This window comes from Oenanthe melanoleuca, chromosome 1A, assembly GCF_029582105.1.
Source record: "Oenanthe melanoleuca isolate GR-GAL-2019-014 chromosome 1A, OMel1.0, whole genome shotgun sequence".
Classification (NCBI taxonomy): Eukaryota; Metazoa; Chordata; class Aves; order Passeriformes; family Muscicapidae; genus Oenanthe; species Oenanthe melanoleuca.
Window position 1 is genome coordinate 52,339,319 of NC_079334.1, and position 25,207 is coordinate 52,364,525.

At 39.9% G+C, this 25,207-nt stretch overlaps 1 long non-coding RNA gene across 1 annotated transcript; it reads right to left on the reverse strand.

Moving 5' to 3' along the window:
* Nucleotides 1–16,062: 16,062 nt before the first annotated feature.
* On the reverse strand, nt 16,063–21,247 carry LOC130248581 (uncharacterized). The gene is made up of 3 exons (XR_008839655.1): nt 21,162–21,247; nt 17,949–18,073; nt 16,063–16,126 (listed from the first exon to the last, which is right to left on the reverse strand). It is a non-coding gene; the product is annotated as an uncharacterized LOC130248581 (long non-coding RNA).
* Nucleotides 21,248–25,207: the final 3,960 nt, after the last annotated feature.

A 25,207-nucleotide genomic window follows, 5' to 3' on the forward strand; every position in this document is an offset into this window, starting at 1 on the left:
TTGGCCAGCAGTGGATCTGCCTTGTTTCTGGCTGACATTGGCCCCATTGGACAAATGGGAAGCTTCTGGAATCTTCTAACAGGAGCTGCTCCTACAGCCCCCCAGCTACCAAAACATGGCAAACCCAGATGTACTGGCTCAACATTTCCCAGTGAAATGCCACTTGAACATATTTATTTAAAACAAGATAGCTAAAATCTTCAAATTAAACAATGAAAGAACATTTTGGTGAGCAGAGTGAAGAGCTGCTCTTTAAGCCAGGATTAGGCCATGTGAGTGTAGCCTGGTGTTTAGGGGAATTTGTTAGGTAATGTAAATAATCCCAATCCTTGTTATGAAATTGCTGAGTTGTTAAACACTTCAATACACAGCTAGACATCAGAAGATTTTACAACATCTCTCCCCACCCTTTTGGAAAACGTTACAGCACAAACAAAAATGTCATTAGCAGTGGATGAACTAAAGAGAATGCCCAATGGAAAACCTGTTTTTCTCTGGGGAGGTACACACACACACACACACACACAATAGGAAAATCCCTAAACCAAAGAACAGAGAAGCTGTCTTTTGTATCAGAGGGGTTCTTTTTACTGAGAGCCCAGGACAACAAAGAGACAGAAAGACCATAGAAGAGAAAAGGATTCAGAAAAAAACATCATGTGAGAAGGGCAACTGGACCCGCTCTTACAGAACAACAAAGGAGGACAAGTATTTGGATCCAAAATCATCCTGCCATAGCTACACCAAGGAAACAGCAGTGGAATCAACCTTCAGAGGTTTCTGCACTCTTTGACAGTATCTCTCCAGCAGAGAAAACAGCTCAAAGAGAAGTTCCAAGCACAGGAATTTGATTTTCTGTACCACCAGTATGGTCCCTGGGGTGGCACCTCTGCCAAACAATGGACTCTCCTGCCATGGGGGTGGTTTGGATGGAGATGTTTATTTTAAAAATGTTATCTATTGCTATATATTCTGCTTACTCAGGCTGCAGAGTTTAAGAACACCAGAATTTATCATTTTGTTGGTATACATGTAGTCTTTCTTTTTGAGGGTCTTGAGTGCCTCCCCAAGCTCCCCTCTACACAGTAATGAAGAAGCAGGCTTGTTTAACATGCCATGCCAGATGTTCATTAGCATATTCCTCTTATGCAGACTGGTCTTCACCTCATTTTTCAATAGCAACTTAGTATTAATAAAAAATACAAGCTAAATAAAAAAAATATGTGCTCCTACTAATTGTCTGTCTTGTTCCCTGTGTGTGTGGCCTTGTAAAGCTTTCAGTGGAAGAGACAATCAAGATCTATTTGCATCCTGGGATAGATGGATGCTTCTCTAAAGAAAAGCCAACATATCATCAATGAATGGCCTGTCTATATCTTAGCAATAGTTTGGATACTGCGTTTTAATAACCCATTTGGCCTCTTTCATTGCATATAATTGTTTTATTTGCCTAGACTCTCAAGATTCCTAGTACTCTTGATCACTTTTATATAATGGAAATATATGAAAATAAAAGAAATAAATGGCTTTCAGGAGAGTTACCAAAATGGTCATGTCCATCTAAATATGCAAGAAATTTAACTCAGGCATCCTGACACACCAGGGTCCCTAAGAGCAGCTTCAGGGATAATGTGTTCTTGATACTTTACTGGAAATGCACTCCACCATTATCCAACATCACAGTAAACACTGCTTGTGGTCCAATGTTGAGCTTCCAAAGCTGGTGGACAAACCTTCTACCTCCCACTATCCCACTGTCACTTAGGACACTGCTGTTCTGCTTTCCATCTACCACAACCATCCCTTCAACCACTATCCAAAGTGATGGAGTCTGATGGGAATTTTCCTGGTGGCTCACTGGCATCATTCTTATCTTCTTGTCTGTATTTGGAAAAGTTGCCTTTCATACAGGAAGATTTTGCAGCTTCTGTTGTTTGCTTTAGATCCAGAAATAGATGGAAATTTCTTCAGATGAGCCACATCAGTTAATAAAATTCAGGTGGCAAATGAACAGCTTCATAAATGACTTCAAGTCTTAGATCTTTATTGCAGCACCCTTTCTCTTCCTTGCCAGGCAAGTCCTCCTCCATAAGTTTCATTATTTCAGCAGGCCAGGGAATAACTAAAAGCTGATGGCATGGTTCACCACCAGGATGGATATCCTTTTACTGGGCAGCTCTTTGAAATCCAAGCTAGTGGCATGTCCACTGACACAGGTACCACCAGCAGCTGGGAACACTTGGACCCACAGATGGGACAAACACAAGGGAACAGAATGTGCCAGAATGACACACTGGGAAGGAGATTGTCCATTTCTCACAATTTTCCCCATGTTTTATGTTCTAGATTCCTCATTTGTGCAACATAGAAAAACTGAGAGCTGTGCCTGGGGTGTGACCTGCTTTTCTTGTGATACTTCACATCCCATTGTGCACTGCATCAAAAGGTGATAAAAGACCTCAATGGTCTTTTACCAGCAAAAGTGCAAATTGTGAGGACATGCAGGGCTGGCACAGACTCTTTGACCTGTGGTGCTCTTGCAGCTCAAATCTGTTATTGCAGATGATGAATCAGCAGAAGGATGCGTGCCAAATTCTGTAACACAGAGGAAGATGGAATTAAATTAAATTCAGTTCTTATAATACAAATTAGCTGGCAAACAATGACAGAGATAATCTTTTAAATATTAGTCTGAATCACCCCCCAAAACTGACAACAGTTAATTTTAAGAGGACAAACATTTTGTACCTTTGGGAATATGCACAGTGGAGATAATGTGATGCCCTTTATTTAAGATGGGTTTCTCACGGCTCATAGCCTGTTATCCTGTTATTTAGATGACTAAATCACAAATGCATGCTCAAAACTCCAATTTAGACTTGGCTTGGCTGTCTCTGTACACGCTGTATCTGTCATGTTTAGCTACTGCTAATGTTTTGCTATCAATATAAGTGAATCATCCTCTGAATCACTTCAGATTTTCTCTCTGAGATCTTTTAAGAGCCATTATAATACTGTTATTCTGAATGTCAGCTCTCAATGAACCAAAAGGTCTGAAGTCAGTGGTAAGACTCACCAATAGGCTCCAAATATCACATGGTAAATCAGATTTCCAACAGTCCTGTTTTTATTGCTTTCTCCTCCCTCTGTGACTTCATCATTTTGCTTCTCCTCCCCAGTATGTCAGATTCATAATATTTGGAATGGCCAATTTCTCTAGTTAGCAAAACACTATAAATGCCCATAAGTCTGAAGAGCTAATGTAGTTTCCCAATCCAGCTGGACCAGGTACCTTCAGGTTCTTTGAAAATACATCCCAGAAATATTAAAATATAGAAATTTACCAGGTGAATAAAAACTGGCCAAGAAGCATTTTCATCTGAACTTCCACTCATGTTTTAAGATAATCTCTGATTCCTAACTGTGTTTTCATTCATTAGCATTGGTTTCTTACTAGATTTTTCTGAAAGACTGGACATTTGTCCAATGATTTTCATAAGAGACATTTAGCATAGAAGAAGGTTTAATACTTGACAGAATTAATTTCTATCAAAGTATGCATTCTTTCTACAGTCATATATGTCAGATAAATTTATTTCAATTATATTTTTAAATCCAAATAGAAAAATATATCAATAATGTGAAGTGATTAATTAGTAATATTAGTAGTATTAGAATGAGCATTTAGTATAGCAACAGTTTGTGGCTTTTTCCATTTCCAAGGTGGAACAGTATTGCTTCTAGAACACCAGAATTTCCTTTAGGATTAAAAAAAAAAAAGCTTATGTTCAACTACTTCTTCATAAAAAAATATTGCTGGAACAAACATCCCAGAGAAGCACCTTTGCTTTATGCAAAGCATAGAAGAAATCTTGCCTAAGGCAACAATCTTTGACATAAATTGCTCAGAAATACACGGCTGCAGCCAAAGAAATGTTTCCAGGATGGGTATGCCCGTGTGGATTATGTCCAAAGGCCACCAGGACCAAGGAGTGCTGTGAGTGGCAACCTGCAGCTCCCAGGGTTGCTGCTCCTTGTAGGCACCTGGCAGCCCACAGGGAGCTGGAGGGAGTCACTGGCACACTGCTTGACCCACATCCATCCCTCCTACTGTGATGGGTTCTGTGTCTTTGTCACTGTCTGTGAGGTATCTTTTCAAATGACCAGCTTCTCAGACCTCAGCAAGGAACAAAGAGAACGAGCTCACCAGCTGGCAGTGCTCTTTATCCCATCCCTCAGCTCTAAATTTTGGTTTCTGCAGGCTTTACCCAGCACATGGCAAGAGGTTTCACTGTGCCTTCCATCACTTTGAATTAACAGTGATAATAATAATGCTTAACCTTTGGAGAGTTCTTTCTGTCTCTGCAATGCTTAACTAACATTAGCTAATCACATTACAACGGCTGGGCTTATCATTCCTACTCTTTAAAGTGCCATGAATAATCTGATAATTATTTCTTTAGCCGATATAAACAGCTTGTCCACTCTTCTGTCATTTTCTATTTTGCTTAAGCTATAAATATCTGATATTAACTAAAGAAATGGTGAAGTTTTTCAGGATCACCCTAACTAAAGCGGATAATTATGTTAATATGATAGATCTGAGAATGAATATCAGGATTTTACTGTATTTTTAAATACCTATATCCCTAATTATGAGCATCTGCTAAGGATTATATTGTTCAAGAATGAAAATGTGTGAACTAGTTTGTCTGTAATCTGTTCATATCAATTATTTAAAAGCACTCTGTATTTATTGCTTCAAACATTAAGTACTGGGCATACTATGCCAATAGCAGCATACTGTAATAGTGTATATGTAAGAAGAGGCAGAGACTGTGGTTTAAGCAGATTATAGTTAATATTCAAATTCTGTTTTATTGTTGAGAAGCACCAGACTGTGTCTTTCCCACACCCTTCTCAATAAATTTATAACTGCATGCCTCAGATAATCAGCAGAAGGTTCAGGAAATAAGAATTGCAAACTTACCACATTTTATCCATGGTTAACTATTAATGTAGAATTCTCTCTCAAAAGCAAATAAATTCATTTCCACATTCTGGAGTGAAATTAATTTCTTTGACAGATAACTGTTTTTATGTGTTCTCCTTATTCAGTGGAATAGCACTACTGCATTATCACACGAGATCTACCATGTTTTAGGCCATGATTTCTTGCCAGTCATATTGAGAATCTCAGCTGAGTATAGTGCAAACTGCTTGCACTGATGTTGCATCTTCTTTGGAGTTCCTGACCCTTGATTTCTATTTTAAGACCCAGTTGCTTTGAGTCTGCATCCACGGGCCTCTGTACCCTGCAGTCCTTGCATTATCAGCCCCCAGCTTTATCCAAGATACAACACGAATACACTGCAACCTTATTGGCATCTGACACAGAATCAGTTATCTCTGCCCCTGTCTCTAAGAGATGAGCAGATCCCATCATTATTCCTTTATTAATACAGTTCTGTGTGCCTGGTGCTTTATAAGGAAAAGATGAGTCACTGTTCCAAGAGATCTCACCCTACAAATTAGACGTGGCACGTGAAATGACGACAGTAAAATGACTGAGGAGGGAATACATTTTAATATATGAACTTATTGCAAGATTTTGTGAAAAATTCCCTTTACATTTGTATCTCTTTTGTCCAACATATACTGTTCAAAAATAAAAGATCGGATGCTATGGTCAAAATGGGACTAAAGCCATTCCTCTTGCAAGCTCTTCTGTAAGTGCAGAAAGACAGAACTTCTTCAGAAGAAGGTCCTGTGGCACTTGGTCAACAAAATTTTTCTTACTCACCAGAAGAGATACTAAAATGAATAATTACTTCTCTCACTAGGCAATGAAGTTCAGCCCTAGTGGGAGAAGAATAATAGTCATAATGCTACAGGTCTGAAATAAATATTTTTACACAATTACAGGTACTCCAAAAACATAAGTGAACATTTCTCTTGCTTTAGTCTGTCAAAGGGCACCCCAACACTGCATCAGGGCACAGGAACCTGACAGAAAACCTATTCCAGCCCTGCAGGTGCTCCTTGTGGATGTTCCCCTCAGCCAGCATCTGCTGATACACACCCTACCAGCAGAAGTCAGGACAAGAAAAGATAATTTTTACTTTGAAGGGCAAATCTAGCAATTGTTTACAGGGGCAAATGGGAGTTTTTACTGTCCAGCCTGTACACTGTGGTACACCTGTATTAATGGACAACATAAAGCACTTATTTTCCTAGGTATTCCTTGTCATGGTAAAGTAAGATGTAGTTTAATCCTTCCAGCCAAATTAGCATAAAGGAGTGTATTTCAGTCCTTGTCCCCAGAGCTGTCACACTGCACACCACGGGATATTTTGTTGGAAACAAGGAAGAAGGGCTCCAAGCCCAGTAACCGTGCGGGTCAGGAGGAAGCCGCTCCTGGGACCTGGGAGCTGGGAGCGCCGGGACCGCGCACGGGTGGCTAGAGGGAGAGAATTTAGCTACGAGCAAAGGAAGGGTGACATTAACAGGAGTCACCAGCTCTCTTGGGCACTTTCTGCCTTGTTTTGTCACAACAGACAGCTGCCTGCAATCCCGCCCCTGCAGACCTGGAGGAGCTCCTGGCAGGGATGCAGGGATGGGGATGCAGGGATGCGGGGATGCAGGGATGCAGGGATGCAGGGATGCAGGGCGCTGCCGGCTCCATCTCCTCAGCCGGGAGAGCCCCGAGCGGCCGGGGCACGGCTGAGCTGCCGCTGAAGCAGCGTGTCCGTCTGTCCGGAGGGGCTCCCGGCCCCGGACAGCCCCGCACCCAGCGCGGGGTTCCCCGGGGCCGCTCCGCGCTGAGAGCCGCGGGTGCCGGCGGCGAACAAAGGGATGGACGGGGGCAGTGCCGGGAATGCCGGCAGTGCCGGGAATGCCGGCTGCTCCGGCCACGCTGGCGGCCCCGGATCGTCCCGTGTTCTTACATTGCCACCCTCTGACAGCCCGGGGGATTGAGCCCTGCCCTCCGACCGCAGCACGGGAAACGCGTTGCTACTGCTTTGCCTTGGATCTTGGAAGTGAGCCTTCCTGGATATTTGTCATCTATTGCTGTATGAGAAAGATTTGTTTAAAAGCTGGTTTGGGGATGTGTAGCTGAGAGATAATTCAGCTCAGACTGAAAAAAAAAAAAAAAGTTTCTATCAGACTCAGTGAGCGTCTCAGAGGAATGAGAGATGAGAAATGGTGTTATCCTGTGCCTGATAAATGAAACTAAGGCATTGGCAATATAGATGTCATGTTTGATTCCAGCCAGCAATGAAATATCAAGCAGCCATTTGCTCCCTATCCCTGTGTGGGATGTTGGGGAGAGTCAGAAGAGTAAAATATGAGATCCTGTGGATTGAGATAAGTTTAGTAGATAAAGGTAAAACAAGGGCTTCATTCACTTCCCATGGGCAGGCAGGTGCTCAGGAAAGCAGGGCTCTGTCACATGTAGCAGCTACTGGGGAAGACAAACACCATCACTCTGAACATCCTCCTCCCCTCTCCTTCCCTCAGCTTTACACACTGACATGCCACCATATGGTCTGGAATATCCCCTGGGTCAGCTGGGGTCACCTGTCCTGGCTGTGTCCCCTCTCAAATTCCTGTGCTTCCCCAGACTGTGCACTGGTGGGGAAATATAAGAAGCAGAAAAGGCCTTGGCTGTGTGTAAGCTCTGTTCAGCAACAGCAAAAATATCCCTGTGTTATCACTCCTGTCTTCAGCACAAGTCCAAAATACAGCCCCATACCAGCTACTATGAAGAAAAATTAACTCTACCCCAGACAAAACCAGCAAATAACACGTATTTATTGAGGAGTCACAGAAGTGGGAATAACAAAATCTTATAACAAAACTGCCCAAGTGCTTTGTAAACAGACACTTTGAACACTAATCCACCTACAAGAATAGCAGCCTCTGCTGCTGTTCAAACTGTTTACCATGTATTGGGGGATACATTTTGTCATCCTGACCTACCTTCCCACCAAGAGCTTGTCTGAGAAAACATAACATTTGTACCTGTGTGAATGTCAAATTATATAATACCTAAAGGGCACCAAATGCAGGCACAAAGTAAACACTTATATCTGCTCATATGAAATGTGAAAGGTAATTTTACATAATGATTACTTTCAGCCAGAATTGCTTACATCTGGGAGAGCAGTGCATGAAGGATAAGTGAAAAGCTAAAAGCTATGCATGTGTTTTTGGAATAGGGAGTATTATGTATGCTGTGTATGGCATTTTACCTGACACCTTCTTAAATCATTATATTAGCAGAGGAGTGGCATGGACAAACTGAAAAGAGCACAGCAGAGGTTTGCCAAGAGAGCTAGAGGCACAGAGCAAGGAGTACAGTGAGAAGCTGAAGGAACTGGTTGGACAGTGCTCCATACAATCTGGTCTAGTTTTGATGTTAGCCCTTTCAAAGTTAGACCAGACAACTTCCAGAGACATTTTTCTGTGTTTAGGGTGTATTTTCATCAGCATGTTGTTCCACCTTGTGCATCTTGGGTTTACTTCATAGCTTAAGTCCCTCCCTATCTCAGGCAAGAGTGGTGGTGTGAGACAGGTCCCTGTTTCAGCAGGAAAAAAGAGGAGCTTAACACCTACCAAAAAAGATTCACTGCAAATATGGAGTTTTGGTCATAAGACAGAGGGCTCTTGCTACTTTTTCTGTCAGGTTGTTTCACCAAAATACAAAGTTTTACATATACGTTTGTTTTTCTAGGAAAGAGAAATTGGGGAGCTTTTTTAGTAGCCACAGGAAAAGGCTACAGAAAAAAAATCTTTTTAAAATGAAATTTTTGATAATCTATTCATTATCACAGTACGAAGATAAGGTAGACAAAATATATTACATATTACAACTTTCACTTGGATTTCACCTTAACTTTGAGTAAATAAGATGGCAAATTTTGGCAGAGTACCCATAGTGGGCACAACTCAGAAATAAATATTCTCCAAAATAACTCTTGAAGATTGGGAGTTTGGGGGTAGTGGGATTTTTTGTTTTAAATTTGTTTGTTTGGGTTTTTTTCTTTAATAATTCATCTTCTGTGGCTTTGTTAATATCTTTGGAAAGAACATCTTAGGCATCAAAAAAGCATTCCTGGATACAGTTTATATGAAACTTGAAAATAAATGGAAACCCTTTAAAAAAGTATAGAATATGATTATGAGACTCAAATTCTAGGAAGTGGCACAGTCCAGTAGTAAAGGATAAATAAATGCAACTACTAAAAATAGCTTGATTTTCTTTGTTTATGAGAACAGGTGTTTCTGTTTATTCAAGTGAATAATGACTAGATTTTTTACACAATGTTTATCGCCACAGTATTAAACTACAGCTGAGAAAATCCTCAGTTCCATTTATTTACTCAACTAACTTTATACTTCTTAAAAATTTTTGTATACTGCAAAGCTTTTTAAGCAAATTGTCAGAAAAAACAGATGGTGAGACACTGAAATTAGAATCAATTCTATAGATAAGAAAAAATTTGGCTGAAATGGGAAAGAAATTTTACATCTTGAAATACCTAATAAGGGAATAAAATAATCCTTCTAATTAAGAAATATCAATGAATGAGAAAAAATCAAATAAATAATAGAATAATTAGGGATAATCATATACAACATTTTAATGAATAATTTTTGAGAATAATCAAAATGCATTTATTTGAAAATAATACAGAATTAGAAAATACTAGTAAGACAGTTCTTAGAGACTATCTTAAGCATTAGAATATGCAATATTTAGTCACATACCATATCCAAAATGCTTAGCTTGAGTGTCAGACTTCTTTGTAAATAAAACTCAGCATCTGATTTTCTGTCATCTGTAGCTGAAAGATTACATGGTTCTCTGTTTCCCAGTTGGAAATAAACACAGATGTATGAGGAAGAGCATATAAGCCAGCAGAAAAGACTGTTGTGGCTGAAGGAAAACCTGGTGAGGCTGGAGAGCATTGTGCTAAATAGATAGTCATGAGTTAAGATCCTTCTCTCTCTTGCATTGTCTACAGCTGACAAGACACAAGAGAGGAGACAAGAAGTGATTTAGCTTCTTCTCCTCTAAGAGAAGTCAACAGTGAAGAAGCAAAGCTTGAGAAAACATGGAGAGGTGGGAGGAAATTGTTTTACTTTGCTTTTGTTTCTGACCATCTAGACCTATTTTAATTTGGACCAAATTAAATTAATTTTCCTCAGGTTAATTTCATTTTGTCCGCGATGATAGCTGCCAACTGGTCTTCCTGTACTTGCCTTGATTCATATACTTTTCATTCTATTCTCTCCTCTTGTCCTGTTGCAGGTGGAAATAAGAAAGTAGGTGAGTGGGTGTCTGACTCCCATTCAAGGTCAACCCCTTGCAATCACAGAGGACAGCAATGTAGCACAAGAATAGGAAGCAATAAAAGACACTGATCTATTCAGGACTAGGTGCTTAATTTCTTCTGATATTAGTCTTGAGCAATAAAGGAATTACTTCTAAGTATAATAAATATAATAAATACATCATTTAAGTATTATAAAATATAGTATTCTGAAGACACATAAAGAAAAAAAAAAGGTTTCCAGATCAATAGCAAAATGATACTCATAACGAGAATAGAAAAAGGTCCATGTCCAATGTGATTATTGGAATTATTTTTTTCTGACATCCTATGATTTTTACTGCATAGTTTTAACAATGTATTGACTAGAGAAGTGAGAACTATATTTGCCTTGTTCCATCATGAATTTTTTTTTTTCTTTGTGAAAATAAGTTTTCTAATTTTGCTGTCTTTCCTAAGAAAAACTCTGATCCAGAAGCATTCATCATAGCAAAAACCAGTCCAAATTTCTCTTGCTTTGGAAAGCTATGAGCACGAGAAAGCAGAAGGTAATAGTGGAAACTGTTTTGCAACTGTAACTACAGTGGCCTAAATGAATGCTTGCTCTTATGTGCAAAGATGTCCCAGGTGAATACTTCTGCTTCAGAAAGTATCATTGTGCTCAAATCCCAGGCAGCTGAACAAAATGTCCTGGGTGTTTTCAGGGCAGGCAGGGCATATTCTCTGTGCTGTTCTGAAATGGGAGCAGTAGGTGTTCACCAGGGTGCTCACGTGGTTTCCTCTTTGGGGAGGTATTTCTCTGATGTTCATTTTTACATTCTGCTTTGGGTAATTTTTCTTCTAAATTCTCCAAAGCACATAATTAAGGATGAGGGTTAACTGGTTAATTTAATTAAGTTAAAAACTCTTTCTAAAGTGTGTGCCAGCTACCAGGAAAACATTTGGAAAAGCTTCAGTTTTATCCTTACTTTCCGGAGTGGGCATTCTTCCAGCCACTGAATCAAGAGGCAGAAAAACCTTCTTAGAAAACCTTATCGAGCCAGCACACATTCTTCTGCTCCCACATCAACGTCTCCCAGATGCCTTGAAGCACCAGGTTCAACAGCTTCCAACACAGCCCCCACAAGTGGCAATCTTTTGATGATGTTAGGAGGAGGAGCAGTGTTACAGAATCTATATAGTCCAGCCAGGGCTAGAGGATCCCACCACATTATGCCCTACAGAAGCACAAGAAGGTCTTGCTCTACAAGAGCTTAAATCTGAGAATAATAACAGCAAAATTATTTCCTTCAAAGACCTTAACTGAAACAAAAAAACTGGAAGGACAGACACGTATACTTTTTTCTGTGTTGTTTCCCCCTTAGGAAAGCACTCTTTCCCCTAGATGAGAATAAGAATGGAACTCTTTCTCCTCTAATGGGTGGAAGGGGTTCACAGCCTCCAGCTGTGACATGGGGACGTGTCCTGTAGGTGTGCTGTTCTCCATCCACCAAGTACACTCTTGGTAAGTTTGCAGATAACACTAAATCAGGCACTGATGTGCTAGAGGGCTGGAGGCTCTGCAGAGGGATTTGAACAGGGTGGATTGGTGAGCCAAGGCCAATGGGATGAGGTTCAACACGACCAAGTGCCAGGTTCTGCACTTCAATCACAATAACCCCATGCAGTTACAGCCTGGGGGAAGAGTGGCTGGAAAGCTTCCCAGTGGAAAAGGACCTGGAGGTGTGGGTTGACAGCAGCTGAACATGAGCCAGTGTGTGTGCCCAGGTGGCCAAGAAGGCCAATCCTGGCTTTTTTTCAAAAACAGTGTGGCCAGCAGAACCAGGGAAATTACTGACTCCCTGTACTCAGCACCAGTGAGGCTGTGCTGTGTTCTGTTCCAGGCTCCTAAATTCAGGAAGGAAATTGAAGTGCTGAGCAAGTCCAGAAAAGGGCAACAAAGCTGGTGAAGCATCTGGAGCACAAGTCTGCTGAGTGGCTGAGAAAGCTGGGATTGATTAGTCTGGAGAAAAGGAGGCTCAGGTGAGACTTTATCTCTCTCTACAAGTACCTGAAAGGAGGCTGTAGACAGATGGTGGTTGGTCTCTTCTCCCAAGAACAAGGGATAGGGTGAGGGGAAATGGCCTAATGCTGAATCAGGGAAGTTTAATGCTGGATATGAGGAAGAATTTCTTCACTGAAAGTGTTGTCAAGCATTGGAACAGGCTGCCCAGGGAGGCAATTAGTGTCTGGGTGGTGACTGGTCAAAGCCTCCACTCAATGGTCTTGGGGAACTTTTCCAACTCAGATGGTTCTGTGATCCTGTGTGATTCCCTGTGATTCTGTGTGATTCTGTGTGACTCCATTATGCTATCTCTGTTTTTTCCCACAATTACCAATTACTGTACACCATCCCACCTGAGCCCATGTGCAAGTTTTGCATGGCACATCTGACTGAGATCTTGCAGCAGCATAGGCAGTGGACTTCAGGAGCAGGAATGGCAGCACTGACCTTGCATAACCTGAGCAGACCTTCACTTCTTGTGTTCTCTGCTGGAATGAGTCAGTGTGGCATTGGCATGAGCAATCCTCAGCGTTAACCAATGGCACACATGGACGGAGAGGGAGGATTCAGAAGTAAACAAATATTTAGGCAATGGAGCCTTTTAAAGTTCAAGATGCTTTGCTTATACTGTGTCTCAATGGGAAAGGAGGACTCAGATGAGACTTGAAGGAGATTAGACAGATAAAAATTGAAAAAGGAACACGAAAAATATGTCAAATCCAAGCAAATACGACAAAGCAACAAATTGTCAGAAAGAAACAGAAGACCAGCAATTGCCAGCATCAAAAATAACAAATAGGTAGTCAAAAAACAGAAACAAGGAAAAAAACATTCACACAGGCAGACTGAGTTCAGCTTCCACTATTTTTTTCTAATTCTGGTGTCCCTATTAATCAGATTACAGCTAAACCAGTGTTCTGAGAAACCCAGCGAGGAGTGTCAGGTCTCACTTTGCTCCAGATGGTTCTATCACAAGGTTTGCTCCATGGTGGGAAGTGTGCAAACTCATTTCCCATGAAAATATGTCAATTCTACTCTGTGTGAAAATATCAGGAATTTATCTGGATGCAGAAGTCTCTTTCCTCCAGCATACTTTTCCATGAGAGAGAGTAAATCAGCTCCACATCTTTTCACAGTATACCCATCAGGTTCTTCATATTGATACCCATATTTTGAAGATCAAAGATAGAATGTGAGAGAAAATATATTTATTTCACTTAAAGTATGAAAATATAATTCCTCTGACCTTTTCAAGTTTCATAAAGAGATTTGTGTGACCTATATCTAACATCTGTTTTGGGTTTCAAATGGACATTTTTATCCTTGGAAACCTCTAGCCTAAAGACTTGTGTTTCCACACCAGCTGGAACAATAGCAAGCTGAAATACAACACACAGTTCAGTTTGGAAATGAAATGACTGATCCTGGTCACAGTGTGGATGGAGAACTATGAATATATTCATTCATGTTAGGATTGCCTACAATACAAAAATTGCAAGGCAAAGATGACAGTAATTTTCCTACTGGTTGGTTAATGTTTGCAAAAGTTAGAGAAAAGGTTTTTTTTTTTTTTCCCAAAACATTGTCTGAAAATTAACTTTTTTTGGCTACATCTATGTACTCCTTAATGCAATCTTTATTAGTGAAGGGAAATATATTTTACCTCTCCCAATGTGGGGGAAGAGAGCCAACACAGCAGACTTTACTGGCATGAGCAAGGGGAGGGTGCACATGGTGCTTGCACAGTCCATGGAGTGGCTGCATAGCAATTCCTTTGGCTGTTGGGGAGCTGATGTTAACTAGAAATATCAAAAGGCACTTTTAATTGGCAAAATAGTTTTAAGAACGAAATATGGCTAAGAGCTTGCACTGTTTCTACCTTCTAGGTGACCTACTTTTTCTTTTCACCCATTTTTTTAAATATTTTTTTGTCATCCCAAAACTTGTCTGTAAAGTCAGGGAGAAAAACACCATTTAACATGAGAAAGGTTCATGTCTGCACTGCCACACTCTCCTGAATAAAAAAAAAAGGAAAGGGATTTAGTCATTCTCAATGGAAAAAAATGGTCCAAACTTTGTGTCATGGTGGTGTGTTCAATTTTTAAGGGTTTCTACAAACATTCCAACAGGGCTGTCGTGGACATCATTAGAAACTTGAATAACTGTCTCACACCCATAATTCAGCAGTTGACATTTCCCTACATTTAATAATGATTTAAACTGGCACAGTTTATTGGGGACAAAAGGAAAACATGATAACATAGTGGCTCCAGGAAAGAACTAGATGACAGCATGCAAGATTACCATTTTCTACCCTGATTTCCCAGTCCTCTCCCCACAGCCAAGGAAGCTAAATGCTATCTTCCCCTCATTCATTGTCCAGGCTGACAGGATTCCCTGTGCATCATTTTATAGGCTCCATGGGTGATTTCAGCTGAAGTGACACAAATTCAGGGATACACCTGGTGCAGGTGTACTCTGCTCTGGCCTGCTGGTGTTCTCGTTCAGACCCTGAACTGCTGGACACATCTCCCACACACCCTCCAAGGTTTCAGAAGTTTTTCAGAATAAATTTAGAGGTCCTTAGTAAGCTCTACAGCAGAAACATTTTCCCAGTCAAATGTAATTTTTTTCCTCACAAGCCATCGAGCACACCCAGGGCCTCCCATAACCTGGGCATGTTTGCCTGTACACTTCTAAACATGAATGCCAACCTTATATTCACTTCAACAGTAACATTTCATAGCTTATTTTTAAACAGAAAATTTATAAACTGTTACATAACTGACATGCAGCAGAGGCCTGGCCCATCCTGTAATTCCCTCTTTTCCAAAAGCAGATGCAGGCAGAGCATTCACCAGCTTGGCAGGAACCCCTGTACCTCTCCAGGCATTCTGGGCTGCCTTTCTCCTGCTACAATTAGGTATTAAGGGTAAGCTCATCCTCTTTATGGCTTCAGACCACCACGTTTACAGCAATTTATGGCAGCTTTAATGCCTCCAAGATAAATTATAGGATGCAACATAAACAAGTGATTCCATGCATTCCTATGTGCTCTGCTAGTGACAGGGGTGAAGGCTGTCCAGAGGCAGAAAAAGCACATGGATGGCAGCCTTGCTTCCACACAGGAGCAGAGCAGATTCTGTCACATGAAAGTAGATGCTAACATGAGAAAAAATTCAACAGTTCCAGAAACAATTAGTACTTCTTAACCTCCTTTGTGTGGTGAGGGCAAAAAAAAAGGACTAAAGTAGTAAACAGTGCCACCTCCCACCCACCCCCAGCCTGCAGCAGAGGGAGCAGAGGGATTGCAGGGAGAAATGGAAAGTCCAGGTCTCCCTGGGCTACTGACTTAGCAGTTGTCTATGTGATTGTGGTTTCCAATACAGAATCAAAACAGTTTCTAGTAGCAACTAGTTGTAAACATTTGAGAACCTGATGGTAATGAACTCACTCTCCAGCCAACAAACAATAGAGTCATCAAGTACTACAATTTCAGTCCTGTAAATATAACACCAGTGAATATCAGTGAGCTGCTTCTGTCCAAACACCTCACTCTGGGCTAATACCATTCTTTAGAAAACAAACACATGCAGATGGGATTTGTTGTCAGAATAGGATCAGGATTGTAAATGAGTGAGGTCATTCCCAATAATGCTGCTGTTGTAGGAGCAGGTCCTTGGTAGTTGCTGGGAACTTCATGTTGTTTTTTATCAGATAAACACATAACATTAGTCTTCCTCTGTTTCAAGAAAAGAAGACACATAGCATTTAGTGAAAGAGTAATGTAGATTATTTTTCAAACCTGTAAGGGAAATATCTCTCCTTTTACAATGAATTTGCATAATAAGCACAATTCTTTTGCTTAAATACAAATCTGTTGTGACACAGGACTTGTACTTCATTCACCTCATTATGATATTCTCAGGAAATTGAGCCTTGTTACACGTGAAAGCAGTGGAGCACAGCAAGGCAAAGTGACCTCCCAAGGAAACATATCTGTCAGGATCAGTGGCAAAAGCAAACTCCCACTTGTCCAGAGTCCTGAGGCACACTCTGGCTATCACGTTGCAGTGTGGAAATTCTTTGGTAACTAACAGTAAGAGATAGTAGGAAGAAGCAAGAATACCTATGCCCATGGGGTCTTTTTCTTAGCTAATGATGTACAATGAAAAATTTTCTTTTTTTCAAGATAAGTATGAAAATAGGAAAACATCCTGTAGAAAAGACTAAAATTAGGTTTTCAACTACCTCAAGAAGATTCATGTTCTGTGAGTGAAGAGAGCATACAGATTTCAGATTTATCTCTCCATCCAATTCACTTTACCAACTTTTCCTTATTTCTTAAATATGTTTCATAATAAGATATCTTTTTCAAACAGAAGTGTTAAGTGGAAAGCAAAAGAAGTTTGTGTGATAAAAATGTGCTGTATGAATATGGGGAACAAAAGTACCCCATGGTACCATCAACCATGATGGTTGATCACTATTCTGTGCTCAGAGCCGTTTCCTTTATGACCAGTTACCTAGACAGATATTTTATGGTATATCTATCTGTTGGTTGCTACCTGCTTTGAAAATTAGCCCAATTACTCCTGGATTCACCTGACCTGATTTAATGGATGAGCCAATGAAAGCCAGGTGATAGAAGTGAGCAAATGTTTCCACTGTGTGTGTCTCTCCCCACCTGCTGTTGAGGGAGCCAAGGTGTCTCTGCTTCTCATTTTGTGTCCCATGCTGCACCCAGATGTACGTGAGATGTAACTGTGTGCAAATTACAAATTATGGATTGGATCCTGACTCCAGCAGATTGTCACACAGGAAACTTAGCAGAAACAAGAATGCATCAAGATTTTTAGGAAGGGTGTAAAATGTATTTAGATTCACTGAGGAGCTTTAGCTGAGTTTTTCCACGAACAGGATCCTTCCAGGTACTCAGTTCCTTTCTCACAATTTACCTGGAGACTCAGCTATGATAAAAAGGTGTATTGGCTAGTAGCAGCATGCACATCAAAGGGTTCAAGATGAGATTCCCTGTTTGTGTGTCTGTTCAGGCTTTCTGGCACAAAGGATTGTACAAAAGCTAGTTTTTCCAGGAGGTACAGGGATGAACTCTGCCCAGGCCTCTTGGAAACTCATATAACATACTTCAAATGGGTGCAGCACATTCTCCCATCCCATTCCATATCTGGCTGGATCTGCTACAGACTGTCCTCATTCTTCCTCACATCCAAATATGTCCAAGACTGGCTTCAGAGTGGGTGCAGCTATCAGCTCTCTTTAAAGAATGATGGAAACTGAAGGTTTCTGAACAATCCTGCTTCTTCCAAAATTGTACAAGGGCATGATGTAAAGTTGGCTGTGCTTAATATTATGAATGCCAGTGGAGCTTAAAGATTTTTCTGCTACCTTCAAGGGGAGTAACTGTTGAGCTCAGACTGAGAGAGGGAGGCAAAGCCAGAGGGATGCAGAGACAAGACCTTGTTTAAGGAATGATGGACAGAGAGATTGAAGGAAATCTGGGAACTTCTCTCAAAAGACTCTTCTGTGAAATAGGACCTTACCTGCAATAGTGCCAACAGATTTACAAATGATATATAAATTCTGTCCAGGATAGGTGCAGGGCCACTTCCAGGCTGAGTATCTTGAGAAATTTGTATTCTGACACTTTGGCAGCCACGAGCTCTGGCTGGAGGAGGAAAAGACAAGTCAGAACAGACAGATACCTCTCAGGACATCAACAAACACAGGGCTTACTGCCCTTATTTCCCATCACAGCCCATGGCTAACAACAACCTGCACCTTCTAAGACCAGTATGAGTCAGTGGGGATTTTGAGGTTTGGCTGCCAGCACAGCATGTAGCCAGCATTGGGTTGTTTTGCTGTCCTCTGGAAATGCATCACTTTCCGAAATTCCACCCTCTGACCAAGCCTAGACTCAGCCTTGGTGCTCTGAGCTCTGTCTCTGTACATTTCTTTTTTTAGTAACATTTTACTTAAGCTGTTTGATTTGTTTAAGTGAAATCAGATCTGTCTTGCTACAGACCATAGAAGTGAGAAGGGTGATGAAAACCCAGTCTAGATCTGCAGGGAGAAGTCATTCTGCACTGCTATACAAGGTATACACGGTGAACACGGGGCATGCAAAAACAAAGTGATCTTAAAAAGGTTTGAGTTGTAAGGGACCTTACAGATTACCAAGTTTTAATCCTCCTGCCATGGACAGGGGCACCTTACACTAGACCACGTAAAAATATCAAAGAATTATATTATTATATATTTTGAAGAACATTTTGAAGTGGCTGTGATGACTGGAAAGGTGATCAGTTTGAACACTAAAAAAATATTCATTCTCTGTTGTCAAGATTATTCAAACACTGACTGAAAAAAAATTGCTACTACCTAAAATTAATTTAGTTCAGAATAAACAGTGCAGGGCTTTTGGAGTCACCACAATAAAAAACAAACATCAATTAATAGCAGTTGCAAAATGAGGATCTGTCCTGCAGAAAAGACAAAGATGAATTTTTCTGTCATCATGCATTTTCTGTTGTATTTTGCAGTGACAAATTACTTTTATCTGTCAGATTTCAATGTCCTTGTATGTTTTCCTCTGTGGGTGCCTACATTTTATTGTGAATTTGAGGTCAGTTTGTAGGAAAACAGGAGTGGTCACACAGTTCTGAGCCCCATAATAGGTTCAAACCCCACAGAAAATTACTACCTTGTAAGATGAGGCACATTTATGCAACAGCAGCACCATAGTCTCATCACTTATTATTTTAACTCACTATAAAAGGGTCACATGCTTGCTCTTTAGCTGATCCTTTGGGTAAAGACTGCACTGTGGACAACAGAAATTATATGTATGTGTGTATGTGTATGTATACATTTTTATTATTATTTTCATTTGCACTACACATTCAGAAGAAACAGGCTGTAGTCGTTTTATAGCAGGTCTGTTACTGGATTATCCCCTGATTCAGTTCATTTTAAATAATATAAACAACACAGTATTGTTAGAAGTCCTGACGAGCACCAATTTTAAATTATGGAAGCATTTGGAGGGTAAACCATTTACAATGGACATTCAAAGTGAATGAAGCATTCAAAAATATTGAATTATGTGACAGGATGGGGAGAAAGGAATATGATCACCAATTTCTTTTTCCAGGTATTTTGCCAGACTCATCTTGCAATACAGTCAAAGGTTAATATGGCTGAATCTCAAATCTTGTTTCAAAATTGGGAAATTTCATGAGTTTTTTTGCCTAAAGACACACTCAGAAGTGCTCTCCTTACTATTCAGCTATCAGCTTGGAGTAAGAGTCAGTTTTGTCACAAATATAAGTTTGCAATACCAAAACACTGAGAAAGAAAATACTAATGACATTTGCTGACTATGGGTGACACACCAACCTTTCCACACACAGTTTCTCAGTCTTTACTTCAATAGCCCATCCTTTCTGTCAGAAATATACCATGAGCTTTACTGTTACATTTTAAATTTCTCTCAATTTCTCTTCAAAAGAAATGCAATTCTATGAGAAGCTGAGAAAATTATCATTCTGAAGAAAAAATTTCCCTTCCTTACCTTTCTTTTAACTTTTTTATATTTGACAGCCAAGTTGTGAAAGATCAATGACAGAGCTTTGGGCTCAATTATGCCATCAGATAAGCAGTATATCTCTAAGACTCTCCAGCTAATTTATACACAAGAGATGCTTAAATTGGTTCTCTTGTGTAACTTAACATGCACTGAAAGTTCTGCCATTGGGAAGAACGTCAATCAAATCAAGAAGATCCACGCAGAAAGCAAGAACAGATGGTAGGTGATGAGTGCTGATTTTGGAAAACAGAGAAAATAATATAAAAGAGAGTTTTTCCCTACTAAGCAAACTACTTTTTTTTCTGTTTGTCACGGTTTGATATGTAAGCAGCTCCTGTTAGATATATCCTTTAAAACTGATGGGTTAAACACAGTTTCTTAATCAATCACTCAGCAGTACTTAGATTACAGATTAAAATGACTATGACAATTGTACATGTGGGTAAGTATGTGACATTTAAATCTGCAAGGACAGAGGTAGCTTTGTCATGTCATTCTCAAGGCATTGCTGCCAGTAATCCTCAAAATTGGGAGTGCCAAGAATTATTCAAGCAAAATACAGAATTAATTAATTTGAAGTCAGAGGTGCATTCTCTAAAAAGTTTCTACTTGTCTAAAACTTCACATGAGTTTCGATTTTAGGGTTATAGATTTATAAATTATGTATAAATTATGAAAAATCTCAAAATTTGGTGTAGATCGTGATGTATATGTGTGGATATTACATGATAGTTCTCTGCTATGAATGAGAGAGACCAGACAGAAAAGCTCTTTATTGTTCAACAAGTTTTTTTCATTCTCTTCCTCTTTCTTCTCCAAAAAACAGAAAGTCCTAGGGTCAATAATAAAGCTGGGAGCTACATGACCTGATCTCCATTCTTAATTGCTATGCAAATTTTTTTCTTGATTATTTGTACATGTTGTTTGCTATGGCCCAAATTTCCTTTAAGCCATTATCTGCCACACTGGCTTTCACTCTAAATCCCTCCTTCAAAGTGGCAGACCTGGTAAGGAAGGAGTTGCAGAAGTGTGAAGACAGACCAAGAACCCCAGACTGAAGCTCCAGGTGTCAGCTCCTACAGGTAACAGATCAATAATACACTCTGCTGCCAGACAGATTGCTTAAATCTCAGGAAACAGCCATATGAACATCTCAATAAATACTTACCCATAACAAGTAGGAAAAGAAAATGCTGTCATGAATAGCCATAGTGTCATGGATATTTCAAACTTCACACAGCCAGTGGAAAAAAACTCTGCTGTTTCTGAAAACAGGAGATAATAAAGACACCATCTCAGTGGAATAGAAAGTTTGTCTTTGAAAACTACTAGGCTGTTAAGAAACATTTAAGGAGGTTTGGAACATTGTAGTTGTACTTCCAACACATATTTGGCAAAATGAGAAGCACTACGAACTGGCTTAAACAAATTCAGACAAATTTTGACAGAGTCAGAAATCAATAATATTCTTCCAATATTTGAAAAGAATAAGGGGTATTTCTTAGCTGTGGATTGATTCTGTGTGGAATTGTTAAGTGGTCAACTGGAGATTCAGCAAAGAATTTAAGATGATAAATATAAGCAAGAACTGTTAGTTTATTTATTTCTGCATCTGCCTGACCCAAAGATCTTGTTATATTTTCTGGAAACAGTTTAAATCTAGCTAGAAAGTGTAACTGAGTTCATATTGTAAGAGTTAATTGACTTAGTGTCTGGACATTTGACTTAAAAAAACTTGCTGTGCATGGCACTGGCAAGGTCTATGTTTGAGAGGCTAAAAGCATTGGCTAACTGAGAAATCTTAGAACACTGTCAGTGTGAAGTCTTTGATGAGTAGGACATTTTCTAGCAAAGTCCTCCAGATATTACTTTTTGGTCCTGTGTTCTTTTACCAGTGATGTAAACAGGGATCAATTGCCTTTTCTGGCCTATCTAGAAGATGCAATATTTGAAAGGGTAATATATAATTATATTATATATTATATTATAATATAATATATTATTATATAAGGGCAGACAACTCACTGTAAAAGAATAATCTCAATCATATGCCTAAAAAGTCACAAACAAGCAAAATGTTTAATCTGACCTGTAACCAGTTCATTATGGGAAGTGGTGGTCTCACCACGTCTTGAAGTGGTCACTTTAAACATTTTTATGGATTTCATTAGTTTTCTTCAGAAAGTCCTTAAAAACTGTGAATTCAAACATTTATTCAGCATGGTCATAATAATTCAGCTTGGAAATATCTAATTATGGGAAACTCAGTCCGTTTTTTGGGGAGAAAGCAAAACCTGCAGTGCCTTTCAGGTTCATTCCTGAGGCTCTGTAGGATGAAAATGCCTGTGGCACATCTATCCTAAAATATCCTGGAGAAGCTGTGTTTCCCCAGCTAGTTAGAGGTGCTGTGATTTTGCCACTTGATGGCTGAGCAGAAACTGGCCTTGCAGACCACAGAAGAAAAGCCGAGAAGGAGGAGCCATAAAGGATGTGATTGAGTAGAATAAGTTCAGTCTCAGGTGTCTGGTTTTGCAGCCCCGTGGAACTCTCCAGAACAGGCTAATCACCATATTTCAGGTTAGGAGCTGGTTTCCACAGCTGAGGGCTCAGAGGGCATCAGACAAACATGGTTCTGTCTGGCCTCAGTTCTGTACTACCATCCCACAGCCATTCTGGATTTCAGGCTTTCTTTCCTGTTTTCCTCCGTGAAGGCAATAGCTGCTGTATTGTGTAAAGCACATCTAGACAAAAATTAGACAAAAATAACAGTGGATCCAGTCTGTTCTCAGAAACACAGGTACTTGGTTGAAAAAGGAGAAAAAAAATAGTAAAAGCAACTGGAAAAATATTTTCCTCCTGAAGTCTCTTTCAGCTAATTTGTTTGCTTGTAGTAATAGTAGATAAAAATTCAGGCTGAAGTGTAGCTTTGAAGTTGGCATCTCTCAAGTTTCTTTTTTTTTTTCCCTAGCAGTATCAGAGACTTTGATTTGGAATGTACACAACAAAGGTATAATCTTTCAGATTCAGATTAAAGAGAAACAAAAACACAATTCTTGTCATGTGAAGCTGTAATATTGTCCAGGCTTTTGCTTTTGTATCATCCAGAGTTGGTCACCCGGGATACAAATTATAAAGCTCCAAATCCTACGGCCAATCCCTGTGCCTTTTCAGGGGGTGTTGGTTTCACGTGCTGAAGTGTGTGCACCAGTTTATAGGAGCTAAGAAAAGCTCCTTTCTGCTTGCCATAAACTGAGCTGGCTCAAGTCACTGCAGTAAGGTGGTTGTTTAAAGTGGGTTTCTCCAATTGTGGCATCTTGCTCAACATCTGCTTCTACTTAACTTCTCTTCTGAGGTTTATGTGTAAATTGTTGTGTTGAATCCATATTAAATTTCAAAACAGGCCTGACTATAAAGCTAGAAGTTCACCTTATTTGTACAAAGAAAATGACTACAAAACAAATGTTATTGGCCAGTTCATGCTTGAAGAATTAGGTGCTATCACATGGCAATTTTTGTCCTAAATCTGGTGCTTGTGATTTTTGCTAGAAATGCTCATTTAAGTATCCTTTGTTACCATGCCTAAGGGTGCATTGAGGTCAGCTTTCCCTGAGATCTGTTATGCACCATGTTACACAAAGTAAGTTTTCATGTACTGTGACTGTATGCAACTTTTTTTCTGATAGAATCAGAAACCAGCATTATAATGGAATAAATTTAAAGCATAGTTATTTATTTCAAATTTTTATATAGTTAACCATAATATGTTTTTACTAGCAAAATCACATTATGTATCATAGTTTAGCAACTGATTTAGTTTTGTAAAAACTAAACATAAATCATATATTCACACCTTCTTCAGCTGGTTTAAGGCATTAAGCAAACAGAATACAGCCTTTCAGTGTAGTCTCATCCCACCTCTGTACTGGCTGTTGAGCAGTTTTTAGTGATCTCAGCATTATGACATCTCACCCACTCTTGTTCAAGTGGACTGACCTCAACCTAATGAAACATCAAGTACTCAACCAGCTCCTCCAGAGATATTACAATACATTTTTCCTAAAAGAATTCAAAAACATGTTCTCACAAATTTCATAGTCACACAATTGACTTACAGAACCCACAATCTAGGTTTCATTGTATTTAAACATGCAATGTTCTTTTAGTTTCCTAATCTGCCCATTTTGGGGCTCGTGCTTGTTTCACAGCACCACCAGCAATGAAACAAAATACTTAGTGCAGCAGAACAGGACAAATAAGTTTGCATTTTGTTGCATCTTATTCCTATCCCTGTGTCCAGCAGCCACAGTGAAGAATTATTTTCTGTCTCTGTGGTTCCTCCTTCCTTCTGAATACAGGGATTTCTGTATATCTCTGAATTTTGTCTCAGCTGGCCACTGCTTTTTCCAGTTCTTTTGCCCAGTTTTTCTGTGTTGCACTACTGACCTGGAAATTTACATCCTGCCTCACCAATTGCTTATTAATTCTTAATTTCACCTGTCAGTGCAAAAATATCGGAAGGGTACAAGGAAGAATGATCCAGGCACTTGTCAGGAGCAGAGGCAATGGGCACAAACTGGAGCAGAGAAGGTGCCATTTGAACACAGGTGAGCCAGCACTGGCATGGATTGCCCAGGGAGGCTGAAGCCTCTCACCTTGCAGATACTCAAAACCCACCTAGGCAGAGCTCTGGGAAGCTGTGGGTGGTCAGGCTTCTTTTCCAAAGGGAATCAATGAGGATTTTTATCACTGGAAATTAAAACAGCAATCAGGGGATTCCTTAAGGGATGTGGAAGCAGAGGTTGTTAAAACAATGAATAAAAGTGAAACTGTGGGTGAGCATAAGGGGATTGTGGGCTAAGTGGGAACATTTCAGTTCTTTCACTGTGGCCCTTGTCATTCACATTTTTCTGGGGGAGATCCCCCCACAACCAGAAGTGCACCAAAAAACCTCAGGTGTGTGGAAAAAACCTGATCAGACTGGCACAGTGGCCACATCTCAGAAATATCTGATTAAAATGAGGTCAAGCTTTATATTATAGGACTGTCAGTTCCTGAAGACTAAGTGAGGAGGCTTTTCTGGCTCTAAGCCCACAATTTTATCTCAAAGAAGTGAAATGTCTTTATAAAGTTATTGAAATATATATGACTTTTTTCCTGTCTGCAAGTTTCAGTTTTCCTAAGACAACTTGTCTTACTCCAGCCCTCATCAGAGAG